General features: G+C 41.8%; 1 long non-coding RNA gene across 1 annotated transcript; it reads right to left on the bottom strand.

The window, feature by feature from the left end:
- Window positions 1-2,965: 2,965 nt before the first annotated feature.
- LOC121874801 lies at window positions 2,966-8,593 on the bottom strand. The gene is made up of 2 exons (XR_006090495.1): window positions 8,373-8,593; window positions 2,966-4,491 (listed from the first exon to the last, which is right to left on the bottom strand). It is a non-coding gene; the product is annotated as an uncharacterized LOC121874801 (long non-coding RNA).
- Window positions 8,594-19,289: the final 10,696 nt, after the last annotated feature.

The raw sequence follows: 19,289 nt of genomic DNA, 5'->3' as shown, positions 1-19,289 counted from the left end.
CGGTAATTGACACTTAAAAAAACAGTTGGTTTGCGCAAAGAAAAGTTGGTTGACGCAAAGACAAGTTGGTTGACACGAAGAAAAGTTGGTTGACAAAAAGAACGGATGGGTGACAGATTAACAGACTAACGGTAGACCATAACTAACAGATAAGTAACAGTAAATTGGGTCAGATGAAAAAAAATATATATATAAAATACTAAAAATTACGTCAGAATGATTCTTTGTCAAATTAGCGTAAAAAAAAAAATTACATAAAGGGGGGAAAAACAAAAAGAAAACGAGCTTTTATTTCAGGGCGGACTTAACAAAAGACAGATTAAGTTCAGCTTTTTATCCCAGTTAAAACAAACACCTTTTTTTTTTAAACTGACGGATGAGTTTGGGTCGATGTTTTTATCAATTAAATAAAAAAAACACGGTGTTTTTGTAGTAGTGTTTTATTTGTGGTTTATTAAGTGGATATTAAAACACTTAGTAATTTTAATTTAAACCAATTATGATTTGATGTCCATAAACAAACGCTATTAATCTCTGCCTGATAAACCACATGTAATTAAATGGGTTTATACTATAGGAATTAATTACCTCCTTGTAACGGAATTTTCTCTTCATCTATTCCGTTATATGGGATTTCACATCTAATGGACCCTCGATATAACGAACATTCATTTGTATATAGTTTGTTAGATGGAGGTTTTATATCTAATGGACCTTCGATATAACGGACTTCTTTCTCCACATAATCCGTTATATGCGGGTTCTACGTCTAACGGACCCTCGATATAACGGACTTAACTCCATATAAACCGTTAAATAGAAGTTTCACTGTATATTGTGGTTTATTTAATCCAGGGATAAGACGGGTTGGTCTTTAAATATCCCTGAATTATAGGCATGGATTATTGGTTTATAATATATACGTGGTAACCTATAATCTTGGTTTATTTGAATATTAAAACGGTAATGACTTTTCTGGTTTATTTCTGCTATAATTTAATCTGTATTCACACTAATTATACCTATATAATCTACCACAATTATAGTACTTAATGTCATTTATATAATTATCTATATTCTATCACTATATATAACATTTGATATAATTTATACTATAATTTGCTATAATCTTGGTATACATTTGATAACACTTAAATTACCTAATTATCTATCACTATTATAGCACACTTCATACAAAACATAATTATAGGATACATGACATCAATTGCACTTAATTATTTGTATAATTACTATAATCTACTACAAGGATGTCACACTAATTATATTAATGCATATAATTGGCATCCTGTACACAATAGTTAATTTAGTGGTATAATTTAATATAATCTCATTGGTAGGGGAGGCTTATATTTTACAGTATAATTACAGAAATTATCACTAGTATAATAATTTGTATATAATTTATTCTATAACGCCCTATAATGTGGATGTTATGACACACTTGACATCATTCTATAATTGTCTATTGTTAAAGTACATGATATAATTCCCTATAATTATCTATCGTTAAAACATGATATAATTCCCTATAATTATCTATCGTTATAACACATGATATAATTCCCTATAATTATCTATCAAGTACATGATATAATTCACTATAATCTATCGTTAAAGCACATGATTTAATTCCCTATAATTATCTGACGTTAAAGTACACGATATAATTCCCTATAATTATCTATCGTTAAAGTACATGATATAATTCCCGATAATTATCTATCGTTATACCACACACATTCAGTTTATCGTTCTTCCAATAATTATCTTCATTTGTCCTTTTTTTTGTTCGTTTATCACCACTTATTACCGTTTTCATTCATTATCCATACGTGGTCTTATTTATCCATAGTTGTTTTATCCATAATTCGTATATTTTTGTCATTATGTACATGTATATTAACAGTAAATAAGGTTTATGTTATTTATCCATTATCCATAGTTTGGTTTATATGTATTTATCCATAATTCGTAATCCAAGTGGTGGAAATTTGGGGGGGGGGGTGTTTATCCTAATCTGTAAGTTTTGTATGTATACGAATCTATAATCCATAGGGGTGCTTATCCATATTTCATGCGTTGGGTTCTGTCTATTCCTAATCCATACTCCTTATATAGATTAGGTTATCCATAATCCATACCTTGCAGTCTATATATATTTTCACAATCTTTAAACTCAAAACACTTATCCATAATCCTTAAATAGTTTTTATCTATGTCACCATCCATAATATATACTGTCTTATCCACTATCCAATCGTTGTTTATCCATTGTTCCATATGGAGTTAGTGGTCACCTCCATAAAGAAGCAGGTGTCATATCCACTTATCCATAAACAAACCGCTGTCATATCCACTTATCAATAAACAGCTGTCATATCCACTTATCCATAAACAGCTGCCATTGTCACTTATCCATAAGCAAACAGGTGTTATGGTCACTTATCCATAAACAAACACCTGTCATATCCACTTATCCTTAAACAAACAGCTGTCATGGTTACTTATCCATAAACAATCAGGTGTTATGGTCACTGAATCATTAGCAAACAATTGTCATATCCACTTATCCATAAACAAGCAGGTGCCATTGTCACTTATCCATAAACAAGCACCTGTCATATCCACTTATCCATAAACAAACAAACAAACAAACAGCTGTCATGTTAACACTTACCTATGACACATATTGGTGCTTAGTGACATCATTATCCAGTAGTCGTAATATCCACATCGTATATCCACGCGGTGTAGGTTTATCCACTTTGTATAAGATATATCCACTCGTTCGTTAATCCACTTGATGCTCGTTTTATCCATCCTTTGAACGTTTGTCTGGTATATCCAATCTATTATGTATAATTTGTGTATAATGAAAAATATGTGTAATTGTCATTTATTTTGGAGTTTTTCATTCGATTCACTATTTTTTTCTTATTTCTTATTTTTACTTATTTCGTCTTATTTTCACTTTCTTATTTCGACTTACTGTATTCCAACTTAATTTGTCTTAATTCGTTTTATTTCGACTTCTTTCGTCTTATTTCGACTTATTTACATCGTATTTCGAGCAGAGGTTAACGTCTGAACGCTAACTCGAACATATTCTTAAACCGAACTCCAAAAAATCCGATAATCCGGAATTCGTTTAACCGGAATTGATTCAGAGATGTAATGCTGTTTTTCCGTAATTCTGTATGTAACAATTAATTTCAATATTTCGGTAATTGAAAATAATTAACCGACTAATTGGACTTTTTCAACCACTATCCAGGACTTAATGTGTACATCCTGACTTTATCTGGACTTTATCCAACGTTCATTAATAATCCGGATATCCTTCACTCGTTGAATAAAGTTGGATTTTACCTTATCTTTTATTGATTATATCCGGACTTATCCGACTTTTTGGAATATTTATGGATTTTTATCCATTATTCACTTCATATATTTTCACTCATTAATTTAATCCAGACTTTATCCATAATCCACTAATATTAACAACTTTATCCCTGTATTAAATATATTAGGACTTTATCCATCACTCGCTACATATATCCATTATCCAGTCTTTATCCCGCTTTTATTGGATATATCTCGACTTTATCCATATTTTCACTGGATATGCCTGAACTTTATCCTCACTATATCTATCACTTGTTTACTCTTGACTTTATCCAACACTCACTAAACTTATCCAGACGTTTTCCATCTCACTAAACTTATCCAGGCGATATCCACTACACACTAAACTTAGCCAGGCGTTATCCATCTCGCACTAAATTTATCCAGGCGTTATCCATCACACACTAAATGTATCCAGGAGTTTCCAACACTCACTAAACTTATCCAGACGTTATCCACTACACACTAAACTTATCCAGGCGTTATGCATCACGCACTAAATTTATCCAGGCGTTATGCATCACGCACTAAATTTATCCAGGCGTTTCCATCACTCATTAGATATATCCAGATTTTATCCACCACCCATTAAATTATTCAGACGTTATCCATCACTCACTAAAATTATCCAGACGTTACCCATCACTCACTAAAATTATCCAGACGTTACCCATAACTCAACTTATCCAAACATTTTCCATCTCACTAAACTTATCCAGACGTTATCCATTTCACTAGATATATCCAGATTTTATCCACCATCAGTAAAACTTTTCTAGGCGTTATCCATCACTTAGTTAAGCTTATCCAACACTTATTTATCCAGATTATCACAACTTATCCAGGCTTTGACCAACACTAAATTTTCCACACTGTATTCACAACTTCACATATATCCAGACGTTATCCACGGTTTAGTAATTTATCCGAACGTTAACCTACAATCACCATACTTATCCATCTGAACGTTATCCAGAGGTCAAAGGTGTTACCATTTTCAAAACAATTCACAATTTGTTTTAATTATTTTTAAACTTTGAAAAAAATTTATATTTTTTTTATTTCCTGTTAAAATTAATGATTATTTATCAATCTCGAAAGTACGTAATTAAATCCCAATTAATCCTTTTATAATAAATGCAATAATTTCGTAAATATATAACAAATCCAAACAGTAATCTCGTTTGATATATAAGGAAGTATATGTAATCCTGCCTCTCCAAATATGTGTAATCCTACCCATGTGTAATCCTCCCTATCCAAGTATATGTAATCCTACCCATGTGTAATCCTCCCTATCCAAGTATGTGTAATCCTCCCTATCCAAGTATGTGTAATCCTCCCTATCACACTATTATGGGGGGTGTGGGAGATGTACCCATGTTTGGTAAATCCTAGTGTTAAGTTAGGATAAATACGATAGTTACCCATTTATCGTAAGGTAGGGTTAACGTTCTCTCTTAATCGTCTTCTGTACGTTTTTTATCTTAACGTCTACACTAACTGTGGTAGGGTGTGTAGGTGTAGTGGGAGCGGGTGTGTTGTGTTGAATATTTACGGTGTGGATGAGTGTGGATGACGGTGTAGTTAAGAATTTGTATGATGTGGGTGTAGGTGGTGACGTGGGTGTAGTGTGTGTGTGCGTATGGGTGTATATATATATATGTGTGTGTGTATGTATAGACCTGTATGTGTGTAGAGGAAACAGCTGTAGCAAGAAGCGCTCGGGTGTGTCCAGGGCAATTCACGAATATACACACAACTGTTATTGACTTTGTTATTATTGAACATAACTCATGGTCATCTCTGTCTGTGTCTTTCTGTGTGTCTGTCTGTGTGTCTGTCTGTGTCTGTCTGTGTGTCTGTCTGTATTTTATGTCCCTCTGTTGTATATAAGTGTTAGATATATGTCTTTGTTCTTTACGGGTTAAATTTGTGTGTGTGTGTGTGTGTGTGTGTGGAAATCGGGCAGCTTGTAATAATGTTTGTGTATGTATGTATGTACGTGTGAAAGGAAGCAATGCATGTGTAGTGTAATATGTGTATTTGCATTACTGAGGGTGTCTGTGTATGAATATGGGAAGGGATAAAGTATGTATGTATGTATGTATGTATGTATGTATGTATGTCCTAACCTTAACTAAATTCAGGACTAAAAAAAATGGCCTCTAATTACTATTTACTGCTTTCAGGAAATGAGAATAATTAAGGATAACCTTTGCTTTAAATGTCATATCCATAATGATTCATGAGTTTGACGGTGATTACGAGGAAGAGTGAGGGTGATTTGAGTGGTGATTGGTTTATTGTTTATGAGTAATTGAATGGTTTTGGCGTATTGTGTTGAGTATGGAGAGAGAGAGAGTAACTATTTTATTGTTTAAGTTTAATTTAATGTTTTCCTATTGTAGTGAATATACCTGCTGTGTGTTTTAGAAAGGACACACACACACACACACACACACACACACACACACACACACACACACACACACACACACACACACACACACACACACACACACACTGCCATTACACATTTCCATTTATCATTAAGGCATTACAAGACAGATAAGTTAGTCTATATAAGAAAATAATAACTGAACGGAAGTAACAGCGGCAGGAATGACTTAGCAGGAGCGGGTGTATGAATCTGTCGTCACTTTCATTCTACTGTTTTGTTTAGTGATTTTTGAAGCCTTATGACTTATGGGGGGGAGAGGGAGCGAGTGAGAGGGGGAGAGGGACCGAGTGAGTGGGGAGGAGGGATCTTGTGGGTGGGTAGGGGAGAGGGACCAGTGAATGGGGGAGGGATCAGGTGGGTGGGTAGGGGAGAGGGGGGGAGGGACCAGGTGGTGGGGGGAGGAGGGTCTTGTGGGTGGGTAGGGGGAGAGAGGGGGAGGTAAAAGTTGTATGCAGAAGGTAGAAGAGGAGGAGGAAGAGGGAAGAAGAGGAGAAATGTGTTGGAAGAGGAAAAGGAGAAACCGACCTTGGACGTGGTGATGGGAGGGAGGACGGAGTGAGACAGGAGGTGAAAGTTGTGTGGGGAGGAGGGAGAAGGAAGAGAAGAATAAGAGAGAGAAAAAGTGGCCCTGACCTTGTGGAAGAGGGAGAGAGAGAGTGATAAACAGTAGATAATAGATATAAATGGTAATAAAAGCAGGAGGAGGAGGAAGGGGGTAAAGAGGGAAGCAGGGAATAGGAATGTAGCAAAGCAGTTATACAGGTTGTGAGGGTCTCTCTCTCTCTCTCTCTCTCTCTCTCTTCAAAAGGTTAAAAACAAAGACACACTAAGAATAAATATGGCGTCGATTTTGGCGGAAGACTCTACGTATTTATGAGAATCGACCCAAACATATTTATAGTTACGGTCGAGTCATAGTGTTATTTCGACGCCATATTGCCCACTATTGTCTCTCGTAGTAACTATTGTGTATCGGTGATGTTTTTTCGTTTGTGATTAAAAAAAAATTATCGTAAAAAAGAAAGATATCGTAAGGAGGGAAATTATCGTAAGAATGTTATCGTGAAAAGTATCGTAAGATCTTGTGAGATTATGGGATTTAAACACCTGTGACTGGTATTTAAAGACATTTGAACCCTTTGACTCCGAGGTTCACGTTTTAGGGTAGTGTTCGTCTGGGGTTCACATTTAAAGAACCATTAAGAGTGTTGATGAACCTTTTTTTCGAACCCTTACGTCTGGGGTTCATATTTAAAGTACCGTATGAAGGTTCACTATTATAGAGTGGGTGTTCGAAACTTCACATCTGTGGTATACGAATAAAGAACCATTTATCCGGACTGTTACATCTGGGATACACAAATAGATAACCGATTATCCGAAGTGTCTCTGTCAAGACCTTTTTATCCGGGCCGTTACATCCAGGGTACACGAATGAACAATTGATTATCTGAATTCTTCCCATCAGGATCCACCCGATTATCCGAATTCCTGCCAGGACTCAAACGATTAACCGAATTCATCTCATCAGGATCCAACCGATTATCCGAATTCCTGGCAGGACCCCAAACGATTATCCGAATTCTTCCCGTCAAGACCCGTTTATTCGGACACATAGAGAACCCATTTTATCCGAACTCCCCAAAATCCGGACCCATTCTATCGACTGCTTCATTGTAATAATCGATCGGATGGTCAGGTGGTCGGTTGGCGGTGAAACCCAAGCGAGGTAACTGGATTATGTCAAGGCCAACCGGTCACCCAGTCACCGAGGACGGGACTTGCTGCACTCTGTTTATGCTTTAGTCAAGTCCAAGGTGTAGGACTTTTGGCCAGGTGTATGAAGAATGTGGTGTAGTTAAGTCCAAAGCATATTTTCTTGTTATTGGACTTTGGACTTATGGCTGATATATGTTAACAGTGACGTGTTATAACTGGACTTGATGTTGTGTTTGATGTGACTTTAAGTCCAGCCTGTTGGACTTTACTCGATGTTTCTTGTGAATAAATAACTCGAATGTGAAAAGTGTGTGAATGCTGCAGTGTTGAGTGGCTGTGAATGTTGCTAAAAGTTGGTTGCCGGGCTGCGAATGTTGCTAAAGTTGGTTGCCGGGCTGTGAATGTTGCTAAAAGTTGCATTGGTGAGTGGCTGTGAATGTTGCAGTGATGATAACATGTGAATCTTGTTGAGTTCGAATGAGACAAATGTTTCACAGCTCAAGGAATGTAAAATGTTGCCGTGTGCAGAGCAGGAGGCGACTATTACTGAATGTTACACCGTGCAATGTAATACCTTGTCATCGTTCACAACTCGACGTTCACTTCACTCTCCCCCCGGTGTCTTCCAGGTGACATTTAACTCGTGAAATATTCTACAAACTATATCTTAAAATCCGCATTTGTTTTGAGTTAGAAAAACGCTTGGCTGACGTATCACAACCCCTCATGTGGCAAGCGTTCGTAAACAACACGCTTATTTTACCTCTTTCGCAAGCGTTGACGTCATAATTTTCCTTATTCCTGTCGTTGAGGCGAAGATTAATCACGTTTTTATCCACTAAGACACTTTAATCACTTTTTGGTATCGGTTAAAACACAGTAGAGGTGTATTTTGCTATGTAAGTTCCGTCCACCACTCATCACAAGGAGCTGGGCGCACCGTACGTCCTCACCCCACCACAGCTGGAGGCAGACTGATTCGCTGAGAACTCGACTACTGGCTGGTGGAGAGACTGGAGTTGTAGCGTCTGGCTCAAGCTAGTGTGAGTGTGCGCTGGTTGGTGGTGGTGGTAGTAGTTGTTGTAGTATTGGTTGGTTGTTAACGGTTGTGGTTAGTGGGTAGGTGGATGCATAACGATTGTGGTTGATGGTAGTGGTAGCTCAGTGTGTATTGGGACAGAATGGTGGTAGTTAGAGAGAGAGAGACGGTGTTGAAATTACCACTTGTCATAGTCACAACAAATGCCTAAGTCATATGCCATCTCTCTCTCTCTCTCTCTCTCTCCACCATTTTGCCCTCAAGCACTTAACTACCACCATCGTTATTAACTCATCTACCACAATCATCAACCACTATTTACTGAACCATCACAGAGAAGGAAGGACAAAGTAAAAGGGGGAAATGTAAAGAAAGACTAAAGAGGAAGAGGAGAGAAACTGGAAAGAATTTGACAAGTTTTATGGAAGCTCTGTGATATAGGGCTTCTTATTCTTTCTTATTCTATTTCTTTTTGGTATTTTCCCTCCTTTTCCTTCTTTCTCTTTCCTCTTTCTCCTCTCCTTCCTTCTCTTCCTTCTCCCTGCCCCACCTCCCTCTTTATCTTTTTCTCCCTCCTCCTCCGCCTCCTCCTTATTCTTCTGTATCCTTTACCTCCTCCTCTTCCTCCTACGCATCCTCATTCTTCTTCTTTGTCTCCTCCTCCCCTTTCAATCTTTTCTTTCTCCTCTTCCTTCTCCTCTTATTTTCTTCTTCGTTTAATTTGTTTTCTATCTTTTATTTAAGTTCAAAAGGAGAGAGAGAGAGAGAGAGAGAGAGAGATAATCATTTTCCCATTAACAAGTTGTTGGGCATTTGCTCATTTTTTTCCAATCACTTTATTTGTCTTTCAAACGCAAGACGCTACTTAGGGCCAAAGCATTGAAGGGCAAAGCATTTTTAATATTTTTCACTTAAATGGTGGGTTTTTTTTTTTTTTGAATCGCATGACTTAATGTTTGAAGCGTTCGTCTCTGTGTTTGTACTCTCGGTAGACACTGTTATAAGTTGATATTTTCCTCGTCAAGACACAATGTTTGTAACTGAATTGCTAAATTTGTTGACATTTTGAATATAAAGGTAGAATTTATTTCTCTCTGAATCGCAAAAATCTATTATTTGTTGGTATTTTCAATCGCAAGGTTTGATATTTTCAACTGTGAATCGCAAAACCCAAATTTTTCTTTATATTTTCTGAATCGCAAAAATCACATTTATTTTTTCACAATTTGAATCGCAATACGAAATATATACAATTCTGAATCGTAAAACCTTCATCAGTGTTTACATTGTGGTCCTTCAAGAGGGTGTGTCTACGGAGGTGTTACCGACTTGGCCCGACTCATAGAAACCGTGTACAGTATTCCGACCGTGAGAACTCTATTGTGAAGAGAAGGATATTGAATTTACGATCTTATGAAACTTATATCGGGTCATATTTTCGGGGTGAGCTTTCCAGGAGGGCGACATTTTGGCTACATTTCAATAGTAGTATCCGAGAAACATTTTGACCTGAGGTGACGACAGGTAGGAGTTGAATCACCTTTTTTGTTTACTCAATTTAGGTGGGATTGTATTTGTTTGTCTTTCAGGTAAATTAAACGGGGTGATTTGTGTTTGGGAGTTGTTTATATACGCACCTGGGACCTGGAATTTTAGCTAAAGTGGTCTATTTTAACTCGATTCTCCCTTAGCTAACCTAACCTAACTTAACCTAACTACACCAAACATAACTTCACCTTACCTTCCCAAACCAGACCTAACCTTCCTTCTTTTCCCTATTATTTCCCTCATTTTCCCTATTATTTCCCAATCTATTTAGGCTTCTCTACCTTCATAATCAATAGGAAGGTGACAAGACCCCTTAAAATATCACAATCTAGGGGAACTTTCTTCCCTCTTTGACCCTAGATTTTTTCCCCTGTCATTTCTGTCAGTTTTGATGAGACTTGGTTAAAAAAATAATTATCGCTTGTAACTTTCCACCTCTGGAGCTTAATTCTTTCCTGTTTTATTAAGAGTTTTGGGGGATTTTTTCCGATATAACATTGTCCTCTGTGTGTGTGTGTGTGTGTGTTTGTGTTTATTGTGTGTTGTGGTGGTTGTGACTGTGTTTTATTTTGTTCGTTTGTGTGTGTGTCTGTTTTTTTTGTGTGCGTGTCTTTGTCCATTTGAGTTGTATTTCTGGTAGGGTTTTTGTGGCACTTTTGAATTCTGACCAACTTTAAACTGGCGGCTCTTTCGGATACTGGCCATCTATAAACTGCAGCTCTTTTGAATTCTAACCAAATGGCGGCACTTTTGAATTCTGACCACCTATAAACTGCGGCTCTTTTGAATACTGACCATCTCTAAATTGGCGGCTCTTTTGAATACTGACCAACTGGCGGATCTTTTGAATTCTGACCATCTTTGAACTGCGGCTCTTTTGAATACTGACCAACTGGCGGCTCTTTTGAATTCTGACCATCTTTGAACTGCGGCTCTTTGAATTTTGACCAATTGGCGGCACTTTTGAATTCCGACCATCTTTAAACTGCGGCTCTTTTGAATTTTGACCATCTTCCACAGCTAGCATCAACATACGACAGTTTTAAAGCGACTTTGCTCTGAATTTGTGTACGAGTTACGAAAGCGTTTGTTGTCTCTGACGGGTGCCTGGGTGTGTTAACTTTATTGTGAGGCTGGCACTGCTTGGGTCTTTTGTGATGGACTTGAGTGCTGTAGAGGAGGAGGAGGAGAGGGAAGGAAGGAAGAGAGAGAGGAAGGGGGAGATAGAAGGAGAGAGGAAGAGGAGGAGTTGGAATGAGGAACTGATGAATGAAGGAAGAGAGGAAGGGGGGGATAGAAGAGGAGAGAGAGGAAGAGGAGTTGGAATGAGGAACTGATGAATGGAAGGAAGAAAGAGAGAGAGAGGAAGAGATAGAAGGAGAGAGGAAGAGGGAGGAGTTGGAATGAGGAACTGATGAATGAAGGAGAAGAGAGAGAGAGAGGAAGGGGGGGATAGAAAGGAGAGAGGAAGAGGAGTTGGAATGAGGAACTTGATGAATGAAGAAGGGAAGAGAGAGGAAGAGATAGAAGGAGAGAGGAGAAGAGGAGGAGTTGGAATGAGGAACTGATGAATGAAGGAAGAGAGAGAGAGAGAGAGGAAGAGGAGAAGTTGGAATGAGGAACTGATGAATGAAGGAAGAGAGGAAGGGGTTAGAAAGGAGAAGGAAGGGGTGGAGAAAGGAGAATTGATGAATGAAGGAAGGAAGAAGAGAGAGAAAATTAGGAGAAGAGAGGGAGTTGGAGGGGCACTGTGGTTGATGAAGGAAGAAAGCGAGAGAGAAAAGAAGGTTAGAAAAGAGTGAAGAAGGAGAGGAAGAGGGGGTGATGAACGAAGGGAAGATTGAAAAAAAGTTAGAAGAAGGGAGGGAAGAGATGAATTGGAAGGGGAAGGAAGAAGGAAGGAGAGGTGGGACAGTAACAGGAAAAGGACACAAAGAGAGATGAAGAGGGAGAATATTGGAGGAACAGACAAAGAGATGAGGAAGGAGGAGGAAAGGAGAGAGAAAGAAAAGAGACACTGAAGAAAGAAAGGAGGAAGAAGGGTGGATAGAGAGACTGAATAAGAAAAGGGAGACACACAGATGGAGATTAAGAAAAAAACAGATCGAAGTAGAAAAAAGAAAAGAGAAGGAAGGAATGAGAAAGAGGAAAAGAGAAGAGAAGGAAGAATGAGAGAAGAGGAAAAGAGACAGATTGAGACATAAGGAGAAAAGCGATAAGAAAAATAGAAACATGATGGGAAAGTTTGCTGAAGAATAGGAGATAACTGATGAATGGCGGGGAAAGAAAGGGAGGAGAAAGTTTTGATGAGGAACGACAACTTTTGGATGATGGAAAGTTTGGAAAATATAAAAGGAACGAAATAAAGAAACTGTTATTGGAAGAACAGTGATGTGAAAGTAATGATAAAATGATTATGATGATGATAATTTTGTTGGTAATAATAATAGTAACTAGTAGTAGTATGGTGTGTAGGGAGTCCTTGTTACCTGACTTATTACATCCTGTACCTGAGATTATTGTTTTTATTTATTATTTTGTATTATTATTGTTATTACTCTATTATTATTATTATTTGTTGCGGTTGTTACTTCTGTTGTTGTTGTTATTGGTGTCTCTGTTGTAGTTATTTTCATTACTGCTCTGGTTGTTCTTGTTGTGATTGTTGTTCAGGTTGTGGTTTTTAATGTTCTTGTTTTTGTTATTTTTCTGGTTGTGGTAGTTTGCTGGAGCTCGTGTCCGGACTCTTAACTATGAGGGAGGCTTCAGAAGCTTCATTAATCATACTTGACTGTGTAGGGCTTCTTGTGGGTTAGTCCTATTATGGCTGTCTCTCTCTCTCTCTCTCTCTCTCTCGTGCAGTACATTTCAAGCAAGTTGTTTATTTCCATTTTGAATTCTATCGTGACAGGTGCTTGAAATATCTCTTTCTCTCCCTTCCACATGCACTGTTTCTCTCCTCCACATGCACTGCTTCTCTCCCTTCCACATACACTGTTTCTCTCCCTTCCACATACACTGTTTCTCTCCTTCCACATACACTGTGTCTCACTCTCATGTGTGTTTGAGATGTCTCTATCCCACATGGAACAGTTGTTTGAGATTGCTTGTTGCCTCTTTCTGTCCTGGGGTGGGTGGGTCGGGACGGATGGACCGAACAGGACATAGCAATTCAACCTTTACGTCCATCTGTCCAATTGTTGTCAGCGATAAGTTGAACAAACAGCTATAAACAGTCACTAAAGTCTGCGTGTGGTGTATCACAATAATATTTTGGACCAGTTCAATTATAGACAAGTTCTGTCGACGGTGTTCAAAGTTATGTCCGCTTGAACTTGTGTCTGACGCAGTGGGTAGTTGCTAACCTTGTTCATCCTGGTTTTGATCGTCCTGGAAATGTTGTTTTGGTACCAGTTGATTGGCATCCTGGGAAAAAATATCAATCAGCTGTTTTTGTGTGTATTGTGTTACCATTATTTGATCTTGTTCATCCTGGTAAGAAAAGTTGGCTGTCTGGATTATTATTTGTTACATGGTTATTTATTCAGTGTTTTTGTAGTTTAATCTGTGTGTTTCATTCCATGATGATATTATTATTATTATTATTATTATTATTATTATTATTATTATTGTCATTATTGTATAGGGAAATATTTTAATTATCGTAATTATTTTTCCCTGTCATCATCATCATCCCATCAGACACACCTGTAATTACCGTGTTGTCTCTCATTAAGGTAAACTAAACACCTGTTGTCTCTCTTGTTACAGGTGCGGACCCCAGATTCTGATGACCCTACCGGCTCTTTACACCCCAGGAGAAGTCTGGTGAGTATCTTCCCCTCCTCCTCCCCCCTACTTCTCCCTCCTTCCTTCTTTTTCTTTCTCCTCCCTCCTCCCCCCTTTTCTCAGTTTGGTTTTAAGACCCAGTTTGTTTTGTAGATTACCCTCCTCCTTTCTCCTACCTCTTCCTCCCCTCCTCCTTCTCCCCTCTCCCGTCCTCCCTCTCCCTCGTCCTCCTCCCTCTCCCCTCCTCCTCCTCGTCCTCCTCCTCCTCTCCTCCCTCCTCGTCCTCCTCCTCCTCGTCCTCCTCCCCTCTCCTCCTCCTCCTCCCTCCTCCTCCTCCTCCCCTCTCCCGTCCTCCTCCCCTCTCCTCGTCCTCCCTCTCCTCCCTCTCCTCCCTCGTCCTCCCCCTCCTCGTCCTCCCCCTCCTCTCCTCCCCTCTCCTCTCCTCCCTCCTCCCGTCCCCCCTCTCCCTCCTCCCCCCTCCTCCCTTCCTCCCTTCCTCCTCTCCCCCTCTCCTCCTCCTCCCCCTCCTCGTCCTCCCCTCCTCCTCCCCCCTCCTCGTCCTCCCTCCTCGTCCTCCCTCCCTCCTCCCCCTCCTCCCTCTCCCTCTCCCCCTCCCTCTCACCCCTCCCCACTCCCCTTTCTTTTAAGACACCCATATTGTGTTTCTAGGCAGATAATATGTTTTTAGAGGCATTGTTTTATGTTTTTTTTTTAAGATATCGAGTTATGTTTTAACACCCAAATTGGTTTATAAGTTCCCGATATGATTTTAAGACAATTTTTATTTATATGTATCCAATTTGGTTTAAAGACACCTAATTTGTTTTTTTTAGACGAGGTTTCTTTACGTAAATTGACCATAATGCGTTTTCCCAAGAATAACTGTACTATATGACCCATTTTCTTTTATAAATGCTGTACACCTGTTTTCTATAAGTGCTATACATACCGTTTTCTATATATTAATGAAACCCGTTTTTTTACATAGCACTACTAGCGACCCGTTGTTACTGAGAATATTTTACGGGCTGTGAAATTTTATTTACTTCATATAAACACAACATAACCCGTTTTTCTTAGTGATGGATGGCCTATTGAGCAAATCCCGTTTTCTGTAATGTTGCCGATGTTTGTTTACGTTTAGGTAATATAGGACTTATGAGTGTTGACATAGAGGCCAAAATAAACATTACGTCTCACTAGTGTGTTGACTTATTGAACATTAGCTGTATCTCTGCCTGAGGCAGCTGGGCCTCCCTACCCTGTAATGTTATGTATGTGTATGTGTGTGTATGCATGTATGTATGTATGTATGTATGTATGTATGTATGTGTGTGTGTGTGTGTGTGTGTGTCTGTCTCGGAGCAAGAATTAATTTCCTTCCTATGTCCTAAATAATGTTGCCAAGGAGAACAAGACTCCTCAAGGCTCGTAAGATATAATTTTTTTCTCGTAAGTGAAGATGAAAGGAAGAATAAACCTGTTGGCGTAAGTTAAAACACAAAGTTAAAGGTTAGGTTAGGTAGGGTTAGGTTAGGTTAGGTTAGGTTAGGTCAGTTAGGTTAGGTTAGGTTAGGTTAGGTTTTACTACCTCGTGGGATATAGTCTGGGATCTGCCTTGTTTTTATATTCCTGTTGAGTTTATTAACAGTGTGTGAAAAAACTCGCTGCCAGTGGACGTTGTGTGTGTGTGTGTTTTTTCTATGTGCATCTGTTTATTATATATGTGTGTGTGTGTGTGCGCGTCTGTTTCTATTTGCTTCTTGTATATACATAATGGAGACGCTGCCGCTGCTCCTGCACTAGATGGCGCCTCCACACGTGCAACATATGTGAACGACTCTGCCGGTCCCGTATCGGCCTCTTTAGTCACCTCAAAACTCACTAACCTAGGTGACATCCCTAATAACTCATATCATTGAAGCATAGCTGGATGATCGTCGTACTTGATTCCGAGTGACAACAAAGTAGTAGTAGTTGTGTGTGTGTGTGTGTGCGTCTGTTTATACCTATATATGTGTGTGTGTGTGTGTGTATATGTATATGTATGTGTTTCATTACCTCACCTCCGCTTTCCGCTGTTTCTGGCGACTTGGGAATTGGATTATGTGCGCCATTGGTCAGCTGGCGAGAGCTAAGTGAATTACTTACAGCGCCACCGGATGAGTTACGGTCCGGCTGGGTATTCTGCCATAGTTGAGAGAGGAGGTGTAGGGGGTGTGTTGGTGGGGTGTATGGTGTTGGAGGGGGGTGTGTAGGGGGTGTGTTGGGGTGTATGGTGTTGGAGGAGGTGTGTGGGGGTGTATGGTGTTGGAGGGGGGTGTGTTGGGGGTGTATGGTGTTGGAGGGGTGTGTGTAGTGTATGGTGTTGAGGGGTGTGTGTTGGGGTGGTGGAGGGGGGTGTGTTGGGTGTATGGTGTTGGAGGAGGGATGTAGGGGGTGTGTTGGGGTGTATGGTGTTGGAGGAGGTGTGTAGGGGGTGTATGGTGTTGAGGGGTGTGTGTTGGGGTGTATGGTGTTGGAGGTGTGTTGGGGTGTATGGTGTTGAGGAGGGATGTAGGGGGTGTGTTGGGGTGTATGGTGTTGGAGGAGGGTGTAGGGGGATGTATGGTGTTGGAGGAGGGGTTAGTGTATGGTGTTGTAGGGGGGGTGTGTTGGGGTGTAGGAGGAGGGGTGTAGGGGGTATGGTGTTGAGGTGTGTGTTGGGGTGTATGGTGTTGGAGGAGGGATGTAGGGGGTGTGTTGGGGTGTATGGTGTTGGAGGAGGTGTAGGGGATGTATGGTGTTGGAGGACGGTGTAGGGGGTGTGTTGGGGTGTATGGTGTTGGAGAAGGTGTAGGGATGGGTGTTGGAGGAGGTGTAGGGGGTGTTGGGGTGTATGGTGTTGGAGGAGGGGTGTAGGGGATGTGGTGTTGGAGGAGGGGTGTAGGGGTGTGTGTTGGGTATGGTGTTGAGGAGGGGTGTAGGGGGTGTTGGGGTGTATGGTGTTGGAGGAGGGGTGGGGTGGGGGGGTGTATGGTGTTGGAGGAGGGGTGTTGGGGTGTATGATGTTGAGGAGGGGTGTAGGGGAGTGTGTTGGGGTGTATGGTGTTGGAGGGGGTGTAGGGGGGTGTGTTGGGGTGTATGGTGTTGGAGGAGGGGTGAGGGGGCGTGTTGGGATGTATGGTGTTGGAGGAGGGGTATAGGGGGGTGGTGAGGAGGAGGGTGTGTTGGGGTGTATGGTGTTGGAGGAGGGGTGTAGGGGGTGTGTTGGGATGTATGGTGTTGGAGGAGGGGTGTGTTGGGATGTATGGTGTTGGAGGAGGGGTGTAGGGGGTGTGTTGATGGTGTTGGAGGGGTAGGGGGTGTGTTGGGATGTATGGTGTTGGAGGAGGGTGTAGGGGGGTGTGTTGGGATGTATGGTGTTGGAGGAAGGGTGTAGGGGGGTGTTAGATGGTGTTGGAGGAGGGGTGTAGGGGGGTGTTGGGATGAATGGTGTTGAGGAGGTATAGGGGGTGTATGGTGTTGAGGAGGGTGTGTTGGGGTGTATGGTGTTGGAGTAGGGGGGTGTGTTGGGATGTATGGTGTTGGAGGAGGGTATAGGGGTTGTATGGTGTTGGAGGAGGTGTTGGGGTGTATGGTGTTGGAGGAGGTAGGGGGATGTATGGTGTTGGAGGAGGGGTGTAGGGGGGTGTATGGTGTTGGAGGAGGGGTGTGTTGGGGTGTTGGGGATGGGTGTTGGAGGAGGGGTGTAGGGGGATGTTGGGAGTATGGTGTTGAGAGGAGAGGGGTAAGGGGATGTAGTGGGTTGGAGGAAGGTGTAGGGGGTGTGTTGGATGTATGGTGTTGGAGGAGGGGAGGAATGGAGGAGGGGTGTAGGGGTAAGGATGTATGGTGTAGGGGGGTGTGTTGGGATGATGGTGTTGGAGGAGGGGAGGGGATGTGTTGGGTGTATGGTGTTGGAGGAGGGTGTAGGGAGTGTGTTGGGATGTATGGTGTTGAGGAGGTAGGGGGGTGTGTTGGGGATGTATGGTGTTGGAGGAGGGTGTAGGGGGATGTGGGTGTAAGGGTGGTGTTGGAGGAGGGGTGTAGGGGGTGTTGGGGATGTATGGTGTTGGAGGAGGGTGCAGGGGGGTTGGGGATGTGTTGGAGGAGGGGTGTAGGGGAGGTGTTGGGGTGTATGGTGTTGGAGGAGGGGTGTAGGGGGTGTGTTGGGGATGTATGGTGTTGGAGGAGGGGTGTAGGGGTGTGTTGGGATGTATGGTGTTGGAGGAGGGGTGTAGGGGTGTGTTGGGGTAGTGTAAGGATGTATGGTGTTGGAGGAGGGGTGTAGGGGATGTGATGGTGTTGGAGGAGGTGTAGGGGTGTTGGGATGTATGGTGTTGGAGGAGTGTAGGGGGGTGTGTTGGGGATGTATGGTGTTGAGGAGGGGTGTAGGGTGCTGGTATGTAGGGGTGTGTTGGGATGTATGGTGCTGGAGAGGGAGGGGAAGGTAGGGGGTGTGTTGGGAGTATGGTGTTGGAGGAGGTAGAGGGGTGTGTTGGGATGTATGGTGTTGGGAGGAGGTGTAGGGGGTGTTGGGTGTATGGTGTTGGAGGAGGGGTAGGGGGTGTGTTGGGATGTGGTGGAGGAGGGTGTAGGGGGGTGTATGGGATGTATTGGTGTTGGAGGAGGGTGTAGGGGGGTGTGTTGGGATGATGGGATGTATGGTGTTGGAGGAGGGGTGTAGGGGGTAAGGGATGTATGGTGTTGGAGGAGGTAGGGGGTGTGTTGGGATGTATGGTGTTGGAGGAGGGTGTAGGGGGTGTGTTGGGATGTATGGTGTTGGAGGAGGGGTGTAGGGGGGGTGTGTTGGGATGTATGGTGTTGGAGGAGGTGAGGGGGTGTTGGAGATGTAGGTGTTGGAGGAGGTGTAGGGGGTGTGGGGATGTATGGTGTTGGAGGAGGTGTAGGGGGTGGTTGGGATGTATGGTGTTGGAGGAGGGTGGGGGTGTAATGTTGGAGGAGGTAGGGGGTGTGTTGGGATGTATGGGTTGGGAGGAGGGGTGTAGGGGGTGTGTTGGGGTGTGGTGTTGGAGGAGGGTGTAGGGGGGATGGTGTTGGAGGAGGGGTGTGGTGGGATGTATGGTGTTGGAGGAGGGTGTAGGGGGTGTGTGTTAGGGTGGTGTTGGAGGAGGGTAGGGGATGTATGGTGTTGGAAGAGTGGGGGGTGTGTTGGGGTGTATGGTGTTGGGGAGGTGTGGGGATTATGTGTTGGAGGAGGGGTGTAAGGGGTGTGTTGGGATGTATGGTGTTGGAGGAGGGGTGTAGGGGTGTATGGTGTTG

Source organism: Homarus americanus, unplaced genomic scaffold (genome assembly GCF_018991925.1).
Source record: "Homarus americanus isolate GMGI-L3 unplaced genomic scaffold, GMGI_Hamer_2.0 scaffold20562, whole genome shotgun sequence".
NCBI lineage: Eukaryota > Metazoa > Arthropoda > Malacostraca > Decapoda > Nephropidae > Homarus > Homarus americanus.
The sequence above is the reverse complement of the archived record's forward strand: the minus strand, read 5'-3'. Positions and strand labels throughout refer to the sequence as shown.